Here is a 6,000-nt window from a genome sequence, read left to right on the forward strand (position 1 = left end):
GAGGGAGCATACTTAAGATCATACAGGACAACAGATAAGACAGGAGAATTACACCAGATAGGATAGACTGACCTTAGCACCCCGGCACAAAAACTATTGCAGCATAGATACTGGGGACTGAGACAGGGAGGGCGCAAAACCAGACAGGAAGATCACGTCAGTGACTCAAGCACCCCTCCTAGGGATGGCATGGGAGAGCACTAGCTAGCCAGTGACTCAGCCCTCGTAATAGGGACAGAGGCAGAGAATCCAAGTGGAGAGAGGGGAGCCTGCCCCTCTATTTTACATTGACATAGAAAATTGCAATGAGAAAATCGACATTGAAGTCTTCAGCCTACCCTGGAAGCCTGTGTTTACAAACATTTCTAAGAACCTGCTTTCACTTTGTCATTATGGGGTATTGTGTGTAGATAAATTATCAAAAAATATATTTTAGTGGTGAAGGGGTCTGAATACTTTCCGAAGGCACTGTTTTTTGAATATTTGATACCTATCTGATCTTTCCCTAATGTGTAAACAGCAACAAAAATGTTTAAGTTCAGATTTATACCTCATCCATATGTGGATCTAAATCCTAACACAATTCTAGTGCTCCATATTTGACCTCAGTCTGGACGGGCAGGTCAGATTTCTTTTCTCTGACCTCTTAAGCCTCATAAGAACCATCCTGGGCGTTTATTTCCCGATAGCAATGCCACTCTTCTCGGAAGGCTTTCCACTAGTTCTTGGAACATTGCTGCGGGAATTGCTTCCATTCAGCCACTAGAGCATTAGTGAGGTCGGGCACTGATGTTGGGCGATTAGGCCTGGCTCACAGTCGGCATTCCAATTCATCCCAAAGGTGTTTGATGGGGTTGAAGTCAGGGCTCTGTGCAGGCCAGTTAAGTTCTTCCACACCGATCTCGACAAACCATTCCTGCATGGACCTGGCTTTGTGCATGGGGGCATTGTTCTGCTGAAACAGGAAAGGGCCTTTCCCAAACTGTTGCCACAAAGTTGGAAGCACAGAATCATCTAGAATGTGGTCTGGGGCTGTATGCTGTAACATTTAGATGCCCCTTCACTGGAACTAAGGTGCCTAGCCCATGAAAAACAGCCCCAGACCATTGGTCCTCCTCCACCAAACTTTACAGTTGACCCTATGCATTCGAGAAGGTAGCGTTCTCCTGGCATCCACCAAACCTAGATTTGTCCGTCTGACTGCCAGAAGCTGAAGCGTGATTCACCACTCAACAGAACGTCTTTCCACTGTTCCAAAGTCCAATGGCGGTGAGCTGTACACAACTCCAGCCGACGCTTGGTATTGCGCATGGTGATCTTAGGCTTGTGTGTAGCTCTTCTGCCATGGAAACCCATTTTATGAAGCTCTTGACGAACAGTTATTGTGCTGACGTAGCTTCCAGATGCAGTTTGGAACTCGATAGTGAGTGTTTTAACCGAGGACAAGTGATTGTTATGCACTAAGCGCTTCAGCACCTGGCGGTCCCGTTCTGTAAGCCTGTGCAGCCTACCACTTCGCGACTGAGCCATTGATGCTCCTAGATGTTTACACTTCACAATAACAGCACTTACAGTTGATCGGGGCAACTGTAGCAAGGCAGAAATTTGACTAATTAACTTGTTGGAATGAGCACTATGACGGTGCCACGTTGAAAGTCACTGAGCTCCTCAGTAAGGCTAGTCTAATGCAAATGTTTGTCTATGGAGATTGCATGGCGGTGTGCCTGATTTTGTACACCTGTCAGCACGAGTGTGGCTGAAATACACAAATCCACTAATTTGAAAGGGTGTCCACATACTTTTGTATATGTAGTGTATACAGTATATTCTCCAAATCTATGCAAATTGTTATTGTTCCTAAAGATTTTAAAATTGCCAAAGTTATCCCCCTCTATAAATCTTTGGATCCAAGATCTTTTACAAACTATCTCCCAATATCTGTACTACCATGTTTTTCTAAAATCCTAGAAAATGTGTGTATAAGAGAATGTTGAAACATTTAAATCAACACCATATTCTTAATGAGCACCAACATGTTTTTTGTAATAACTACTCCACAGATTTGTCTCTTTTGCAACTCATGGATAAAATCTTTACAGCCCATAACAACATTTTTTAAAATCTATCCAAAGCGTTTGACACGGTTGACACACTACCTTCTAAATTGCATTATTACTGTTATATAGTTATGTTTATGCTAGAGAACAATTTGTTTATGCAAACAGCTGTGCATCTACCAGGGCCAAGATATCCTGTGCTGTGCCACAGGGTTCGATAATTGGATCTTTGTTATTGATGACCTTGCTGCTGTGTCTTCTACTGTACTTCCCATTCTCTTTGCTGATGACACCAATTTAATTTTATCACACAATCATTTTGATTTACTAATTAATGAAGCCAACTCAGGTATGGCCAAATTTTCTGAATGGTTTCAGATAAACAAATGTCCATTAAATGTTAAAAATCAAACTTTATTCTAAAAACTAGTAAGAGTGAGACATATTGTAAAGAAAAGAGACATAATCTCAATTGGTGGGAATGAAATGGAACAATTCACATCCACTAGATCCCACTAGTTCTAATTGATGAAAAGTTATCCTGGAAATGTCATATTACATTTGTCTGTAGCAAAGCAAGGAAATCTGTTATCATCAGAAAGATTAGTGGTTTGGTTCATCAGGCTTGCTTCCTAACTCTATACTATAGCTTCATTTACCCATATCTCATTTACTGTAATATTGTCTTGGCCAGCACATATGCCTCCTACCTACACAAATTACTCATCATACAAAGACATTTGCAAGACTAGCCACCTCCTCTAATTACTTAGCTCCATCTGCAACTTTGTTTGAGAAACTCAATATATTGTCTGTTTACAACATTAATGTACGCCAATTATGCACTTTTATCTACAAATACTCATACCTCCCAGACAGTTTACCTAAACCCTTCAATGGATTCTTCCAGGTTAATTCTGAAATCCATCTATATAGCACTGCGATAACCTTCCCCCTCCCCACCCCTCACAAAGTAAATTCTCTATCAGATACAGAGGAACCATACTCTGGAATTCTTATCTTCATATTGCCAAAACCTCATCATGCCTCAATAACTTCAAGCGATGAAGCCTGATGAACCAAACTACTCAATAATCCCCTCCATGTAGCCTAACTCTCACACTCACACTCATACTCACACTCCCCCCCCCCACACACACACACATGTATAATCAAACATGTTTCTTCTTGTATGCTAAATATATAATGTACAATTATAGTTAATATGCTTTGTTTAACTGATATATATATATATTTTTACATATGGATTCTTTAGGCCTTTTGCCATTTGGTAGGCCGTCATTGTAAGAATTTGTTCTTCACTGACTTCCCTAGGTAAATAAATGTTCAATAAAATTTACAAAAATAAAGACATTCAGAAAGGTGGAAAAAATGAAAATAGAGAGCCACTCTACAAATGATCACTAACCTAAACAGGTCTATAATAGATAGTAAGACAAAATATGTTACAGCTTCCCCCAGTCTCCCCTTACTAATAGTGAGCGTGCAACTTTCAAACAATTTCTCCCACTCTTGCCTACCAGCAAATCAATGAAATTCCGATTTATAGAGGGAGATAACTTTGACAATTCTTGTCTTGAGGAAGAATACCAATTTGCATAGATTTGGTGAATATACAGTATTCGCTACATATACAAAAGTATGTGGACACTCTTCAAATTAGTGGATTCTGCTATTTCAGCTGACAGGTGTACAAAATCAGGCACACCGCCATGCAATCTCCATGGACAAACATTGGCATTAGAATGCCACAAAGTTTGCAAGTTGTTCAACGAATGTAAAGGACGGAAGGTAACTATTGGGAACAGTAGGAAGCCCATGTTTCAATAGGCGATAAGGTATTAATGTGTCATGAAAGGAGTGTGGATATTTGACCTGGCGAAGCCTGGAATGGAAGCTGATACTGGTCATGTTCCTCTGCTCACAGTGCATTTCCACATAACACTATGGGGGTGATGAAACAACAGAGCCCCATTCATTTTCAGTGGAGGGAAGCAAAGTGGATGGGGGACCATTGGGCGATGCGAGAAAGAGTGAACAGAGCAGGACCAAAGTTGGAGAAAGCTGAACTTTATGCAAATACTGTACGATAACGCGACGCTATTGACCAATTGAAGCTCACTATAGCTTCCAGCCCCTACTGGATTGGCTGTTGATACCTAGCACTACCTCAGCTGCTTGCTAGCTCCCACACGAAGGCAAAGCTAGAATGGCTATTGGAATTATTGTGTTATGTGGAAATGTACTGATAGACGTAGCCAGATCTTACGTCATATCTTATAGCAATCTGTCTGTAGATGACACATTCAATGACGTGGCACAAACCATTGGTTGATGCATGCAACATCTAACCAGTGGAACGCGACCACTGCAATTATGAGTTTTTTACTCTGCTGGTCTCGCCTGGTCTCTGGAAGAAATGATGAGTCCTCATTGTCTGAGACCGAGTCAAGACCGAGTAAAAACGTATCAGACACTGAAACCAGACCAAGACACTCAATATGTGTTCTTGATTACTACAACACTGAACTGTTCCTTGTAGTTACTGCAGACTGCAGATAGATATCATAGGGAAATATGGTCACAATGCGGACACAGTAAACAGATAACAGACATTTTATTACCATGTGTAAACGTGACAGAACTTGTTTGGATCATCTTGATCAGATAATGAAGGTGAAAACAAGGCTTTTGGGTGTGCACAGCCATTAGTAGCATTCAGAAAGCATATTGTACAAACCTAGGAACACACCTGGGGTTCCAAGGATGACTACAGGACAGAAAGAACACATTTATCCCAATGGTGGAACGAAAACAGACTCATTTCTATGTGAAAAAACAACAACAAGGAAATGACAATAAACTTCAGAACTTTAAAAGATGATCACGGGCCCATTCACATTGACTAAATAAGCAAATAGAAACAGTTGAGCAACACAAATATCTTGGAACTATAATTGACTCAAAACTCTCCTGGACTGCAAACACAAAACAGATGTACAAAAAGGGACAACAACGACTGTCTTTCATGAAGAGATTAATTACATATCAGGAGTTCATCTCAGAACTTCTTAGAGAGAGTAATGAGGGCAGGAGCGAGAATTGCCACTGATCTGACACACCCACTCAACCAGGAGTACAAGCTCATACCGCCGATGCAGAGTCCATCTTTACAACACCGCCAGAGCCCAGAGATCATTCATTCCCCCCAGTATAAATAACTACTCACCCCCCACCTGAATTGATGAACATGTCTGCTGTAGTTATTGCTTGTGATTTATGTATTTTACTAGGCAAGTCAGTTAAGAACAAATTCTTATTTTCAATGATGGCCTAGGAACAGTGGGTTACGTGCAACAACAGATTTTTACCTTGTCAGCTCAGGGACTCAATCTTGCAACCTTCCGGTTACTAGTCCAAAGACCTAACCACTCGGCTACCTGCCACCCCACTTATTGGTGATGCTGTGCTGTTGTTTGTCGAGATGCAAGACACATTTCCCAAAAGGGACACACAATAAATAACCTTTTAATATCTCATCAGAAAGTTCAAACCTCTTGGTGTAACAATTTAAGTTTTGGACTCACAGTAGCAGTAACCTGGGTTTGTGTCTTGGTCGGGCTACATATTTGCTATGCTGGTGTTAGAACTAGAAGTGTGTCCCAAGGGACTTGTGAGAGAACCATGGGGATGGCAGTAGCAGACAGTAAGCATGTAGAGACCTTTGTACAACAACTAGTGACCTCATCAAGAAGTGGCAGAGTCCCGAATTGGGCTTAGCCCTGAATTTGCTACAATATTTTCAAAAACAGCAGTCTTCTGGTAGCCTAATATGGATGAGTGTAAAAATGATCATAATGGTTCATTTAGGAATAGGAAATAAATAAAATAACACTTTACAAAATGCCTGTGGGCACTGACA

This window comes from Oncorhynchus mykiss, chromosome 17, assembly GCF_013265735.2.
Source record: "Oncorhynchus mykiss isolate Arlee chromosome 17, USDA_OmykA_1.1, whole genome shotgun sequence".
NCBI classification, from domain to species: Eukaryota; Metazoa; Chordata; class Actinopteri; order Salmoniformes; family Salmonidae; genus Oncorhynchus; species Oncorhynchus mykiss.